A 16,108-nucleotide genomic window follows, 5' to 3' on the forward strand; every position below is an offset into this window, starting at 1 on the left:
AAGCATTTTCCCTCTTTTGTTCTTTTCCTATTGTTGTTTGTTTTCCTTCAGCTTTGGTTCACCTGCTACCAACCCAGGAGTTACCCTCTCCTTTGGTTGCTATGTTAGAGACAATTTTTTATTTATTATTCCTTCATTAAATCAGATATTTATGAATGAACAATAATGTATATGTTTTAAGCTACATTTTCCCAGTATAAGTTAAAAATGTGCATGGCACAAGCCACCGACACACTGCTACACATGGGAATCCTTGAGGTTTCTCTCGTGTTTGAATGGTTTGTAAAGTGATCTATGGTGGCTATTGTAGAAATGAGGATCTAAGGATCACCACCTGCAACGATGAAGACGCGGTGAATCGGCTGGGGATTATTCGTTTGTATAGTCAATCCATGAAAAACAGCAACTGCTGACAGTCTCAAGAAATAAGAATTAGTCTAATGGTAGTCAGGCAACAGACAATGAAAATTAAACAGAGTCTTTGGGGAAGTGGTTTAATATGCTCTACCCATCCTTCAAATCCTGCCTTGCTTTTGTGGGAATCTGTGCTAAGGGGGAAACAGTACATTTCTGTAACTGAGCAGGACCCTATGAGGTCTTCCCCAGACAGAACCCCCCTCTCCCCCACCCAGCATCCTCTGCTTTAACTCCTCTCTGAAGTACCTAGATAACAGTATCTTATGCATATTTTCTGAGTTTTTTTCAGATGCTAAAAACTACCACCAAGTGGAAGAAATGAACTACTTGATGATCTTGTGCATGGAGCCACCAGACTTTCTGGTGCCTAAGGATTGATAAAGTTAACTACCCTGTTATCTCAGCATCAGCCAGAGAATTGTGCATTTGCTGATCACATACCCAGGGACATCCCTCCCTCACCTGGCCTTTAAAAATGCTTTGCTGAAATCCTTAGGTGAGTCCAGGGTTTTGGGGCACAAGTTACTCGTTCTCCTTGCATGGCCCTGCAAGAAACATTTCTTGGCTCCAAACTCTGATGTTTGGGTTTGTCTGGCCTCTCTGTGCACTCGAGCACACAAACTTGCATTCAGTAACATTTCCACACGCATACCCTTGCGGTTTCTCATACCTGAACATCTATTGAGATTGAAATACTCCATTCAGTAATGAGAAGGTAAATATGAATGACATATGACTTTTATCCTCAAGAAGTTCAAAATCTATTGGCCAAAAATGAAAAGATCTTAAACATAGGATGATAATGTTTCTGAGGGAATTTTTCTTTCTTTTTTTGTCTGCGTTGTGCTTTAGAACTAGCCCAACTCATAAAACTACTTGTCAGTTTTCCAGGATCATGCAGATACCAAAGCTAATATCTCAGTATTGGTGATATGTTTCTGTAGAGATTTACAGTTCCTTTCCACAAACAATGCCCCATTTGATCTCACAGCAGGCATGGAAAGTAAGTAAAGCAGCAGTCATCCACATTCAAGAAACAAGTTAGAGAAATGAAGTAACTTCTTCAAGGTCACACAATTAAACTATGAAAGTCAGGACTCAAACTGACTATTTCAGGTTTGTTGGTCTGATGTTTTCATTCTTTCTTTTGATACATACCAATTCTTTGAAAATTTTCTTCAATTTTAGATTAGAATCAATAATTAGATATAAGAAGCTAATAGTTAGATTTAAGATTGATACAGAAAATAACCATGTATAGACCACACATCTCCCATTATTCTAGCTTTCTCTAGTCTCAATTTTCCTAATCACTTTGAGAGCAGTAGAATGGTACGGCAGTATTGAACAATGATAAATTGCAAGAGGAAATGTATTTACTGAATTAGAAAAGGAAAATCAGTAGGAAAATGTTTTACATGTGCTAAGAAGCCTTATTTAAAAGAAGGGGTTAATTTGGACATAAATAACTGGAGGTGTTTAAGGTTGTGCTGAAATTACCCTAGTAAGACAAGGGAGAGGAGGCTATGAAATGTTTGTAGGAATGGAGTGAACTGAGAAAACAGGTGGAGCCAGGCTAAGTGAGTAGAGGATTTTCCTTGTCCAGAACCCAGACGATACAGGTTCCCCTCAGCATTGGCATGCTTAAACCTCCCCCTCCACATGATAAATATATTATAATAATAAAATAAATAGTAAATAAAACAGAGCAATGCTTAGCCTTGCTAGCTCCACTGTAGGGAAGGATTAAGGAGAAAGTGGTGCCAGAGACAAGGGATGACATCATACAACTCTAAGAGATTTCTTCTTTTCTGTGCCAGCACGTTTGTTAAATCCCTAGACACCACAGGTCAACTGGATCTCCTACTGGCTTTATCAGTTGATATATTAAGCTCAGGGTTTGGGGCATCCACATTGTTCTTCCTACTTCTTCTATAGGATTGTCACTGGGAAGAACCTCAGGACTGGGAGAAGTTTGGACAGCTTCATGGGTTTGTCACGGGTTATGAGCAATTGTGACAGCAGCTACCTGCAGGTATCTCCCTGGATCTGTTGCCCCCAAGTGCACTCACAGGGTGAAAGGGATTATAAGGCAGAGTTGACAAGGACACCTCAAGTTGAATATCGCCCCCATACTGTAGAAACGTGTCAACTGCCTTTCCAGGCCACTTTTGTGTTTATCTAGTGGTCCAGAGTCTGTAATGGAAACCATCACAGAGGTGTTTAAATTATCTACAGAAACTCCTGTGACATTGATTTTACCCTTTCTGTGAGCCAGAGTTCAGCAACAAAAACCTTTGCATGAAAGAGCTGGAAAAAATGTCAGAACTCGAAATGTCTCCTGGTCAATGCCCTATTTCCTTAGCACAGAGGGACAGCTTTGCCTTTGTCTATTACCAGATCCGTCCTTCAATTTGAAGCCATCTGTTCCATGAACTTCTGAGACTTGGGCCAAAGGAACTTTAAACCAAGAAACCATTTCACCAAATGCCAGTCAGAGAGCCTGGCATCTGGCTGAAACCTAAAATCTCAGAACATGAGGTTTCAGAAGGCTGAAGCCTTCTCTGGAATTTCACAAAGTGTGGTGTGCACTTAAAATTTTATATTTTATTTTTATTTTCTGTTTTATATTTATATATACATATATATAAATATATTTTTATATATTTATATATAAATGTAATAAAATATTTTTAAAATTTTATATTTATTTTCTGTTTCTGATTAAAAAATAATTTGATGTTCATTATAAATAGTTTAAAATATAAAGAATCAGAAAAAGAGTAAAAATGATTCATGATCACACCACACAGATATAACTACTATTACCATGTTGTTATATTTCCTCGTCTCCTTTTATATCTTGTTTGTTTTAAACACTTAGCATCATATTCTTTATACTGCTGTGTATATCTGCTCCTCCCTATGTATTTCCTATGTCCCTTAATAGTGAATTAAAATGTTAATCTATCATAGGGCAGTGCTATATTAATCAATTCTAAACTGATATAGATTTTTTCCAGTTTTGAAGAGTATCTTAGAAAATGTCTTTGTTCATATAACACTTCGTGCATCTTTGATTTCTGCCTTAATTTTTTTTCTAGAATCACAATGACTATGACAATGATCAATGAATACATATAAAGTTCTGAAATGTTTGCCATATTGACTTCTAGAAAATTGGTACTCTCTCAAAGCAGAGTATGTGGAGAAGGGGCTCTGTCTCATTGTATCCTGTCAACAGAATACCCCAGGTAACTGAAAAAATATCCAAATATTATTATTTTGAATTTTCATTTCATTCTGAATCATCTTTCCGTTTCTCTCTCCCTCTCAGTCTGGTCTCTTAAATGCTGCTTTCTTACAATGGATAATGAACATAAATTCTGTGAAGCCCTGTTCCACAGTCTGCCCTAACCTGGTCCATCTAGGTCTCATCGGAGGAGTTTGTCCAGATTTCCTCTGCCCACTGCCTGGTATTTCAGCACTTCTCAGGAGGGGGAGGTGCACGCATGTCAGTGCTTGGTGACACTCTTAATCTGATCACGTCGAAAGCATATACAAACAAAATTTCTCAACATTTCTACCGTCTTGTAGTTCTCGGTTGTTGCAAGTTTCCTCCTAATTAAAAAAAAAAAAGTCCTATACATATCTTCATTTGTACTACTTTTAGTATTTTTATACTTTTCATTTGTACTTTATCCCACCTTGAAGGATTCAAGTTGTGGTGTTTTTGTTTTGATAGATCAATCAGTACTTTCTCCCCAGCCGCCCCGCCCCCGTATACAAAGCAAAAAGCAAATTCAGCTTCCCCTGAGGTCTTGCCCCATGAGCACCCCTTCCTTCCTCTGGAGACCTCTCCTTCCCAGAGGAATCTTCTCTTCCAGACATCTACTCTAACCCAGGTATATTCTCAGCTAACCATGACATAATCCCCCGAAGTGTTAGATGTCAACCTATGAATTCGCTGAATCGCTCATGCTGTGCTTCCTTTCACTTAAAGGTTTTAAGAGAAGTTAAAGAAAGATAGCCGCTTTCCAAGATCTAAAAGAATAAAGCTTTAAGGATAAGTAATGGGGAAAACACTTTGGATCGGAGAGCCTTATTTGGCGCTCCCTCAGAACTTGCTTCCCGTTGCTGTCTTTTGAAAGACTGTTATTTTGCCCTGAAGTGTAAATTTGAATCCCAAGTATATCTTCAATTTTCTTAGGCCCTCAGTTCCATAATTATTTCGTTTTTTACAAAGTATCTTCTTTCCGCATAATGGCTAACATTTGCAGTTCTGCTTCCTCCAATTGCTTTCAATTTGTGAGGAAGTTCACTGCCTACTTAATTGGGCCTGCTCTATGAACTTTGCCATAAGCTCAAGCTCATAGCATTTTAAAACAAGAAGGGACCTTAATGGGATCAGATGAACTGCAAAGACCTGAGATTCTGAGAAATTAGTCAATTTACAAAACAACGCAGGTGATTGATGCCCTCCAACACTCAAGCCAATGCTTCTTATTACAATCATATCATTGGCTACGTTGTTATTATTGAAAACTTCCTGTGAGATATATCTTAAAACCTCTTCAAGTGCATTTTATTTCACTTCTATTATTATCATAGCCTCACATTAACCTTTTCCTTTGTAATCAATCCTTCCTAAAAACTCACCCAGCTCCTGTGAAAAGGAATAGTTCCTAGATCGAAAATAAAAGCTACAAACACACAGGTGCAACTGCAGATGAGTCGAAAAGCTAGCGTGCTGCTGCTACAATCCTCTCATCACAATTACATTTTCTCTTCATCATGTGTTGTGCACCTGCTTCTAAGGGACGGGCTTCCAGGAACGCAAATGATTCTTCATCTGAATCCACATTTATTCAGCTTAATGAGCTATATGTATATGCTAATCTCTGAAACATCATACCTCAAAGAGGCATGAGAATATATATATATATATACCAATGTATATTCATTATACATATGTATATATATTTCAATAAAAAGCAAAAGTAGGAAACGGCAGGAAAAACCTAATAGTTCAGTAGTGTGGTATAAAATATGATGGCACCCTTGTTTCTCCTTTGAGCAGAGAGAATGGAGACGTTCAAAACCAAGAGTAGCTTTCCTCTTGGGTTAAGATTTTTTCTTGTATAAGGCACAGGCTTTTAGTCTTAGCAGGTTTTCTTGGGACTAAAAAATGAAACACGATCATTGTCTTTTATGACAAATAATTCCTGTCCTGTTTGACTAAGCAAGGAAATAACATCTTAAGCACCAGGATCACAAATGGAGGAAAGCTAAGCTGCTTAAGAGGAGAAGTCTTGCTTGCGGCAGCAAGCCAAAGCATGAGACCTGTGCAGATCCGATGCCCACACCCTCACCTAAGTAAGAATGGGACTATCTTGGTCTTCAGAATGTTGGCAAGGCAGGAGGGTGTCCCAGGTTTAATAGGGACTGACAGGTAAATGACTTCCACTCCTCCAAGGCATGGGAGGCTGTCTGGTTCTCATTGTCATGGCTTCCACCCTTAAAGAGCTGAAGTTGGGACAATCATGGTCTGACCTCACTGTATGTTTCACAAAGAGACAATTGTGATGAGTCTTTTTATAGGTTACTGTGTTTACACAAGGTCAGTTCATTTAACTTGAGGGATTCGTTTGGGAGATTTAATTAAGAAATTTGTAAATCAGTAATTTGATTATCTTTGCCTGACTTAGAATAAGGCTAACTCTGACATAGTATATGCGTGTCTTAAAGCAAGACTAATTCTTTTTTTTTTAACCTTTATTAAACTGATTGAAATAGATTACTCAGAAAGTAAATTCTGAACCTCGGTGTACTGAACCTAGACAAACTGAACCCTATTTTATGAAATTACATCTTTTACATCATTAAGGAATACATTAAGAAATATAATATGTAAATTATAATCGAGGGATTTGGGAAGATAAAGCATTTTCAATTTACTGAGACTCATTTAAAGACAGAGGCAAAATGGGTTCGAGTTTAGTTCTTCATACCACAAAGATCACTTACATCAATAGAACTCAGAAGTTTATAAACTGGTTCACCTATGCTATTTTCTTTGACTCTGCCAAATATCCTGTAAGTCATCTACAGAAGGCATTTTTATTTCAATTTTAAAACTATAAAAACTAAGGCCAGGGAGGTTCTGTGCCCTCCAGAAGTAAAGCCAATTGACATACAGTGATTTTAACTTACATTGAAGCTTATTGCTTCTAAAGGCAATTCAAGTTTAAAAAAACAAAAAACAAAAAACCATCTTATCCCATTTACAATTACTTCCCAAGTTGTTGATGCATTTTCACGTATATGTATCTCCTTTATTTGATATAAATTCTTACAGAGCTGATCTGGGAATATGTCTTACTCATCTTCGTGTCTTCTCTGCTCCATAGCCTGGTAACTTGCATATATTGGGGGTCAGGGCAGCCCACCTCAAATTATGCCTCAGTGGCATATTGATTATTTTGAATTAGAGTTACATGGGAAACAGCCATTGCAAGAAGGGAACTCTAATCTTCCTCTGTTCCCTTGAAATAAATCTCCCGTGTGAAAGGTACCCTCACTGTACCAGGAGGTAAAGATACAGCCTCATCACTAGAGACAGGGAATTCAGGACCAAGAAGCCTGTATAAACAAACCCTGTTACTTCCTCACTAATTTACTACCCCTAGCCCAAACTCTGCTTAGATTCTTCACTAATTAAGCACCCAAGACTAAGTTTCTGTGTCTTGTCAATTCCTCACAAATTTACTGTTTCTGTCTAAAAAGTATAAAAGCTGCCTGCTTTGGCTACTTCTTAAGTCTCATTTCCATGAGACCTCCATATGTACAAATTAATTTTTTTTTTCTCTTGTTCGTCTGTCTTGTGTCAATTTAACTATTAGACCAGCCAAAAGAATCAAGAAGGGAAGGGGGAAATTCCCACCTTCCTGACACACACGTTAACTAATCTTGATAAGTTGGACTGTACCTTTAACAGATACTCATGTAATTATTTAATAATTATATGTATATTTTAACACACACACTACCCATCCATTACTATTTGTCAGTGAGAAAATACTGCTTTCTCTACACTAAATCCTTTTTACAGGTAAAGCAAAAAATTACCCAGCTCTTTTTTTATACAACTCCCAGATTTGGATTTTTCAAAAATGAGCTTAGACTGTCTTTTGACGATTTTGTCCCAAATTCTTTTGTCCCATGCATGAAAGCTGATGTTCCTAGTAGATATTTAACCTTCTGCCTTCAGTCAGAATGCGTAACTTATTCCTTAGCATTTAATAAAAGTTTTAATTTTGTTTTGCTATCTTCTATAATCATTTCTTCAGCTTTTTGGGCTGCTATAATAGAATACCATAGGTTGGGTGGCTTAAATAACAGAAATTTATTTCTCCCAGTTCTGGAAGCTGGAAAGTCCAGGCTCAAGGTGCCAGCAGATTTGCTTTCCAGTAAGAGTCCACTTCCTGGTTCGCAGATGGTCATCTTCTTGATGAGTCCTCACATGACATAGAGCAGAGAGAGAGAGAAGAAGCAAGCTCTCTCATGTCTTTCTATAAGGGCACTAATCCCATTTGTGAGGGCTCCACTCTCACGACCTAGTTACCTCTGGAAGGCCCCACCTCCTGATACCATCACATTGGAGGTTAGGATGTCAACATACAAATTTGGGGGGAACACAAACATTCAGCAGCAAGCCTATTAGTGCAATATTTTTGACATACTTAAAATTCCTAATCAGTTAAAAAACTACATATTATTCAGAAAAGTTTTTTTTTATATATTACTGATTTGCAATTAAAATTTATATGATTTTAACTAAAATCCTTAGAAAGAAATATTTCTCTGGCCAAGATGACCTGATAAAGAAAATATAAGGATATACATGCTGGCCCCAAATGTGACAAATCCTAAGATTTTTTCATATGAAAAGCAGAAACAAAAGGGATGGCTAGTGGGAAGCTGCTGCATAGCACAGGGAGATCAGCTCGATGCTTTGTGACGACCTAGAGGGGTGGGATAGGGAGAGTGGGAGGGAGGCTCAAGAGGGTGGGGATATGGGGATTATATGTATACACATAGCTGATTCACTTTGTTGTACAGCAGAAACAACACAACATTGTAAAGCAATTATACTCCAATAAAGATATTTTTTAAAAGGACAAACAAATTTTAAATAATTTGTATGATTTTATGCGGAATTCCCTATCCTACCCCCAGAGAGTGACTGCAGATGAAAGCGACTCTTGTCCCAGCCAAAGGGGTCACCATGCATGATTGTCATCTTTTGGTGACCTCTGCCATCATAAATTAACCACCACAAATCCTGGGCTTCTTGCCATCGTGACTGCCTCTAAAACATTCTCCAATTTCCCTTATAAACTTTTTCATGCCAAAAATAATGAAAAATGGAATGGGTATAGGAATCTAAAAACTAGTTTTGGCTGTTCATAAATGAAGACCCCAATTTGTGGCACACATCTACAACAAGCATAACTTTAATGGTCCCTTCAACTTACCCTTTGTTTCAAAGCCCATTCTCAAAATATAATCATTACAGCCAAATTTAGTGTTTCTATATTGAAATGTGAGAAAGCATTTTGATAAGACTTATAGGGTTGGCAAAAAATCAAATGCTACTATGGTGATACAAAAGTAGCAATATGAAAACATAAAGCCTTGCGTTATTTTAAGTTTCAGAAGCTCGATTTAGCTCAACCAAAGCAGAAAGCAATGTAAAACAATAATAAAGAAACAAACCACAAACAATTTTTAGAAAGCCTGTACTGTTCCACTAAGAAGTATTTCTTTTGTCCTTCTCAAGAATCTTAATGCCTTAGTTTAACAGGAAGATCTGTCAAATTCAGCACTATTGACATTTTGGCCTGGCTATAAGTCTTTGTCACAGGGCTGTCATGTGTATTGCCAGATGTTCAGCAACATCCCTGGTCTCTATTCACTTGATAACATAACAATAAGAATTCATCTGACATAAAGGAATTGAATTTGAGGACCCTACCGTCCTTTGTACTTTCCTAGGCTATAAATTCAATTTTTCTATTTCTGTCTACTAACATAAACATATCCCTAAACATGACCCTAATTATTCAGTTTCTCACTTCAATACAACCCACCTATAATTCTGTTTAGCCATCTTTTGATGGACACTATTTGTAGCTGTCTTGTCTTGATGGAAAAGCCCTCTTTCATCATCGTGATTTGACATTCTTAGACTAGATTATGTGTCATTAAACTCTGTGGAACACCTTTAAAACAATTTCAATATTTTTCTTCCTCCTTAAAAAGCAATATATGTTCAGGGAATCTGATTTTAAAAATGCAAATAAACAAAGAGAATAAAATTTAAACCTTAAAAATGTTTCCCTGAGGCATCTCACTAACACACTAATAATACGAAAGCCATGCATATGGCCAAATCAGACAGTGTTAAGAGATACATACTATGTAATTTCTGCTTTTATTGGAAAGCACACGGGATGCTGTGGGAGCACACGGAAGTTTTCTGGTCCATATTTGGTTGATCATAAAGGCTTCCTGGGAGAAGTGAGTCCTGAAGGCTGAGAAGGAGTTAGCTAATCAAAGGAACAAGGATGTTGGCATGAGGAGTCCAGGCAGGGGAAGGTAATGGCATGAGCAAGAGCCATGGGATATTGGTAGTGGTGGTGGTGGTGCTGGGAATTTGTAATTGATAAAACTGGTGACATGAACAGGAGAAAGGGTATGCAAGACATTATAAACCATATCAAGAAATCTGGTGTGTCTCCTGAGGGCAAAACAAGAGCCACTGAGAACTTTAAACAGGAGAAATGCATATGCAGATTTTTGTTTTATAGAAATCATCTATTGTGGGGAATGGATTGGAGAGAGGTATTTGTGGGGAATGGGCTGGGCAGAAGCCATACTGAAGCAGTGCAGTGTTAAAAGCCTGTTTTGCTAATTTGGGAGAGAGACGAGAGCGAAACTAAGATAATGACAGTGAAGTTGGAGAAAAGTGGATGGGTTTAGGACATATTTAAGAGGTAAAAGTAAGTTTTTTAAAAATGTTAGTTGCTTTGATACGAGTGCTGAGAGAAAAAGGTGAATCAAAAATAGTGCTCATAAGGGCTTCTGATTTAAATGGTTGGGTCAAATTACCTCACAGAATCTCCATTTCCAAATACCTAACAAATGGAAGCAGATCATCAAAAACTCATTCATATTCTTCACCTCTCTCTCATTATATGTATATATAGTATCATTATGTATTGTGTACATGTATATATAAATATATGTGGAAATATACAAATGCATATACATAAAATAAATTAGCAGACAAACATGGGAAGGAAAACAGCCCAATGCCCTACAACTCAAAGGGCAGCAGCCAAAGAGAAAAACCAAAATTCCTGGAGTAGAACAAAAAGCAAATACACAAAGGCTCCTATCCTGCCCCCAAATGCTGATACATATCAATCAGAAAGATAAAATAAATAATGGTTATTCTCACTATTTAGTCCCAACTCTGGAAGGAGGCCAACCAGTTGAGTAATCTGAAACATAAAACAACTCCTGACTGTTTTACAGAAGTGAAGTTTCCTGAATGGAAGAATGATATGAACGCTAAGGTCCCTCCACAGAACATACCCCTCAACAAAGTACCACAGAGCCTTAAAGAGGGCATTTAACAAATCTCAGGCATAATCACAGATACTGGATGTTTTAACTAAGTACAGCTCTGCAGTCCCCCAAGGCCCTACGCCCACCATCACGCCCTCAGACATGCATGGAATACAAAATGGAATACCCAGCACTCTAACTACAGCTTTTTGGTTATGTGGCGTTGGGCACACATTTTATACACAGCGAGATGGTTAGTCAGGAAGCTCTCTACACTGGAACACAGAAAAGGAAAGACCTGGAAAGAGCCACACAGGATGCAAAACATGGCACGGCACACTTGCAAACAGATGAAAGCAGATGAGCAAAAATACGGAATTCAAAAAAATGTTTTCAGCCTAGAAAATATAACCCTCAGAACACAACAGATTCCCTGAAGGGACGATTGAGCCATAGAGCAACTTGATAAGAGTGTTACATCAGAGCTCCACTCAATGTAAAGATGTTAAAACAACAGAATAACATGCACAGGGAGATTGTAGTCCTTCAGAAATAAAACTACTTCTTTACAGGAAAACAAATAAATAAATTTGAAACAGCAAGGAAAAGTCAATTAACTGAGACAGGGCATGGTGTAAACATTGCAAACACAGATGTGAAAGATAGGTTTAAAGGAATCAAAACTAAATTAATAAACCTGAAGAACAAAGGTTCTCCAACATGGGTACTGCTGGTAGCTCTAAATAGAAAACTCCACAAATGATACAGAAAAGACAGTTTAAAATGTAACCCAAGAAAGTTTCCCAGAAAGGAAGGAAGGAAAAGGAAGAAGGGAAGAGAAGAAGAGACCAAAAAAAAAAAAAAAAAAGTTATGTAGAACCAGCCCCCTCAGGCATTGTTCTTGGTACTTTAAATATACTAACTCAGTACAACGTAAATTCTATTATTATCCCCATTTTCAGATGTCAAAACTGAGGCAGAGAGAGAGAGATAAATACCTTGTCCCAGGTCATAAAGGAAGTGGCAGAGCCAGAATTTAAACATAGGTTAGTGTGATGTCAGAGAGTAAAAGAACACATGTTCCAGGAAGACTGGGAACCAAAATAAGTAAATTATTTGAACACTTGAGGCAAAAGAAAGAAAAAAATTTTAATTACCCCTACTGTCTGAATAATCCTAGTGATTGTTCAAATAGGAATACATTTTTTTCTATAATCTGAGATCTCAAACTTGTCCTGACAGCATGGCATCATCTTCCCCCACACCTTCTCTGCTTCTTCACTTAGATCAGAAGCAGATTCATCAATATGAAAAGGAGACATTTTTGAATAATGTCCATGATTTTCTAAAGTACTCCCTAACCCACCTCCAACACCCACCCAGATGAAACATCACCCTACAATGAAGCTGAGAGCCTACAAATCTCAGCTACATATTTAGCGTTTCTGAACAGATTTTTTTTTGAAGCAATTTCTTTAATTTTATCAGAATCCAGACACAACAAGAGTAACACCCAAAACTACAGGGAGACAGGAGACACAACTCCTCCCCACCTGCCCCTGGCTCTAGAGTGGGGACAACGTGGGGTGAGGCAGCTGGGGGTAGACCTCGAGCCTCAGGGTATCCCTTCAGGATCCAGGCCCGCGGGGCCAGAGCGTAAAGCGGAGGCAGGGTCCAGCCCCCAAGTCAGAACGGCTGAGGGGAGGCCCCCTCGAAGGACTCCGCCCCGCCACCCACACTCCTGCGCAGGCGCAGGGAGCCCACAGCCGGAAGCGGGCCCGGGCCACGGCCACGGTCATGATTGAGAAGCAGCTGGAGCGGAGGCAGGACAGACACTATCATCTGGGCAGAATCAGTTGGCGGGAGAGGATGGGAGGTGGGAGGGCCCCAGGGGCCAAAGCCTGAGGTCACAGGAGGGGGCCCAAAGCGGGGCTAGGCAGTGCGGTCCTGAGGGAGTGGGTCAGCGGCTGGGCCCCTTTCTCCCGCTGCCTACAGCCCCTCCAATACTGCTGCCAGGGGGGCCCCCCCTCCAGGGAAATGGATAAGAAAGCAGCCCATCCCCTGCGGCAAACTGCCAGGCGGCTGAAGCCAGGAAGGAAGGCCTAGCCCAGCCTTGGCCTGCCTGCCCCAGAGGCCTGTGGGAAAAGGATGGGTCTAGGAGGGTGAGAAAGGAGCTTGACCGGCTCAGGTCCAAGATGCTGCGGCGCGTGGCGAGTCCCCCACGAGCTGGTGGACCGAGCTGGGGGCCAGCAACTGCAGGTAGCCAGGAGGCAGCAGCTTCTCAAGAAACTCCTTCGCAGCTGCCATCTCTTGAGGACAGGAGCTATGCATGACACCGGGGTAAGTCTTGAACTGGACCCTGGAGGCTGTGACAACGGACCCGAGCTCCTCGGCTGTCAGGGTCCCAAACCGTACGGGAACCCTGGGTTCCAGGTCCCCATGACACTGAAGGGTGGTCAGGTCCTTGGCACTGCCGTTGGCTGCCTGGGGGAAGGCCCGGTAGGGGCAGAGGCAGCCAACAGCACGAGGCCACAGTGCCAGCCAGAGGGCGGGGGCAGGTGAGGGCTGTGAAGAGGGACAGGGCTCCACCCTGTGAAAAGCCTCCCAGGACGATCCGATTGGCAGGGATCCCATTCTTCATCTCATACTCAATCAAGGCCTTGATGCTCTCTGCTGCCTTCTTAATGCCAGCCTCGTCCTCTGGGGCATCTGGACTCAGCCCCATCAGGTCAAACCAGGAGGGCATCGCCATCTTCATGTTGAGTGTCGCAGGGGTCCGAGGCGCATGGGGACAGGTGTACTTGACGTAAGGGAGCCGGAGGGTGGAGAGGGCGTCAGCGCAGCTGTGCCCTGTGTCTCCAAGGCCATGTAAAAAAATAACGGCAGCTGTTTCTTGCTCAGCTCCAGACACAGTGGCAGCATCCAAACAGGGGCACAGACATGCTGTTACCACACATACACTGCAGGGCTCCACGGCTGGGGCCTCCACTTCTGGGGTTTCAAGACCTCTCCAGAGATCCTCCTCTTTCTTCCGCCCAGACACACACTCTTCCCACTCTGCCGCCCTGCCTGAACTGAACAGATTTTTTATCTTCACCTTCAAAGCTGAGCAAACAACCAAGGATTAACAGACAGCTGAAGAAAGCTTCTTTTGTGAAAGAAAAATAGCAGGAAAACAAACAAAACCTAGAGGAGCCAGATTTTACAAAGAAGAAAATGTTCAAAACCTGCCATTAATATCATAAGAGAAATTTGATTCATGAAACAAGAGCTTCCTGGTTTCAAAATTGCTACAAAGCTCCAGAAATCACCACAGTGTAGTAATGATATAGGAGAGACAAAATCCATTCATTTTGAGAAAAAGGTCAGGCAATCCCAATTGAAGAATATTCTACAAAATATCTGATCAATAAACCTCAGAACTGCTAAGGTCAAAAAAACAAAGGAAAGTCTGAGAAACTGTCACAGAGCAGAGGAGGCTAAGGACACATGATAACTAAGTGTAATGTGATATCCAGGATGGGACTCTTCTGCTGACAAAGGACATTAGGAAGAAAGTAGTAAATTCTGGATAAATTGTAGAGTGTAGTTTTTAGTAATATACTAATGTTGGCTCCTTAGTTTTGACCAATGTACCATGGTAACATAAGATATTAGCAACAGAGGAAACTCGGTGAGGAGCATACAGGAACTCTCTGTACTGTCTTTGCAATTTTTTTTTCTGTGGATCTAAAACTATTCTAAAATAAAATGTTTATGGGAAAAAAAATGAACGTCTGACATGATATTCACCTAATGTAGAAAATGGTTATTTCTTGGGGGGCCGGAGGTTGGCATCTTACACATTTTTCTTCCTTTTTCTTTTTAAAAATATTTTTTACTTTCATTTATGTTCTTCTCTTTATTGTATAAATTCTTTACAATAATCATGTATTTTTTCAAAACCATAACCTCGTTTTCCTTAAAAACAAAACTCAACTGTTATGATGCCCAGGTTTCTGGCTTGGGATACTAGATGGCTGGTGTTTACCATGGCTAACTATTACTGCACTAATACTACAAAACTAACCACTGCAAACTCAGTGGCCTACACTGAACATTTATTTTTCTGGGGCTTCATAAATTGGCTCTGATTGCGTAGGCTGAGCTCCAGACAGCAGATTAGGTGCAAGTCAACTCCCTGTGTCTCTCATTCTCCTTGGACCAGTATCTAACCATTAGTTTTGCTCATGGCAACTGGACAAGACCACAGGAGAATGAGAAGAAACACATCATGCTTCTCAAAGCCTTGGCCCCAAACTGACCACTTTCACTTCACCAACCTCCCACTGGCCTTCACAAGTCACATGGCCAAGCTCAGCGTTGATCAGGCAGGAAAACATATTCTACCCTCTTTAGTAGGGTAGAACCGCAAAGTCACGTGGAAAAGAACATGGATGCATTATAATATAGAAAAGCCATGGAAAATTAAGTGCAGCGACTCAATCTACCTCAGCAGTGTAATTTAATGAGAGGAGAACAGTCATTCGCTACCTATGTTTTTATACAAAACAGGCATCAAACAACTGATTTTGTCCCTTATATGAGATCAAGGGTAGGAACCTGGGTAGTCAGCACCCCTAGAAGAATTAGCCCACGCCCAGAGCAGGTCCCCCCATCTCTTCCTCTGGGAGTGGTGATGAGCGTTCAGATTCTTCCACCCCCTCCCCTTACAACAGAGCTTTAGGAGCAGCAGAACCAATATTGACACTGCTCCACCACGAAGCTTCCCATCAACAAGGATTTTTAAATTTTTAAGTAACTGTGGCTCTCTCCACATAGGCCCGGATCACTTCTTTCCCTTCCTTTTCCAAACATAACTCTTTTCACTTTACAAAGGTATTTGCCTAGAATTTTCATCTCAAGACAATAACTAAACTCTCTAAATGCTGATTAACCAATCAAACTCAACCTCAGTCACTTCCCAACCATGCCACTCTGGGAACATCAGTGAACATCTCTAAGCCTCTATTTCCCATTCTGTAAAAAGAAGCAGGTAACACATGCCCTTCCTTTC

At 40.2% G+C, this 16,108-nt stretch overlaps 1 pseudogene; it reads right to left on the minus strand.

Annotated features, from left to right (window-relative positions):
- Positions 1-13,236: 13,236 nt before the first annotated feature.
- On the minus strand, positions 13,237-14,009 carry LOC112406373 (acyl-protein thioesterase 2 pseudogene; annotated as a pseudogene).
- Positions 14,010-16,108: the final 2,099 nt, after the last annotated feature.

The sequence above is a fragment of the Neophocaena asiaeorientalis genome, unplaced genomic scaffold (assembly GCF_003031525.2).
Source record: "Neophocaena asiaeorientalis asiaeorientalis breed wild unplaced genomic scaffold, Neophocaena_asiaeorientalis_V1.1 scaffold188, whole genome shotgun sequence".
Taxonomy (NCBI): Eukaryota; Metazoa; Chordata; class Mammalia; order Artiodactyla; family Phocoenidae; genus Neophocaena; species Neophocaena asiaeorientalis.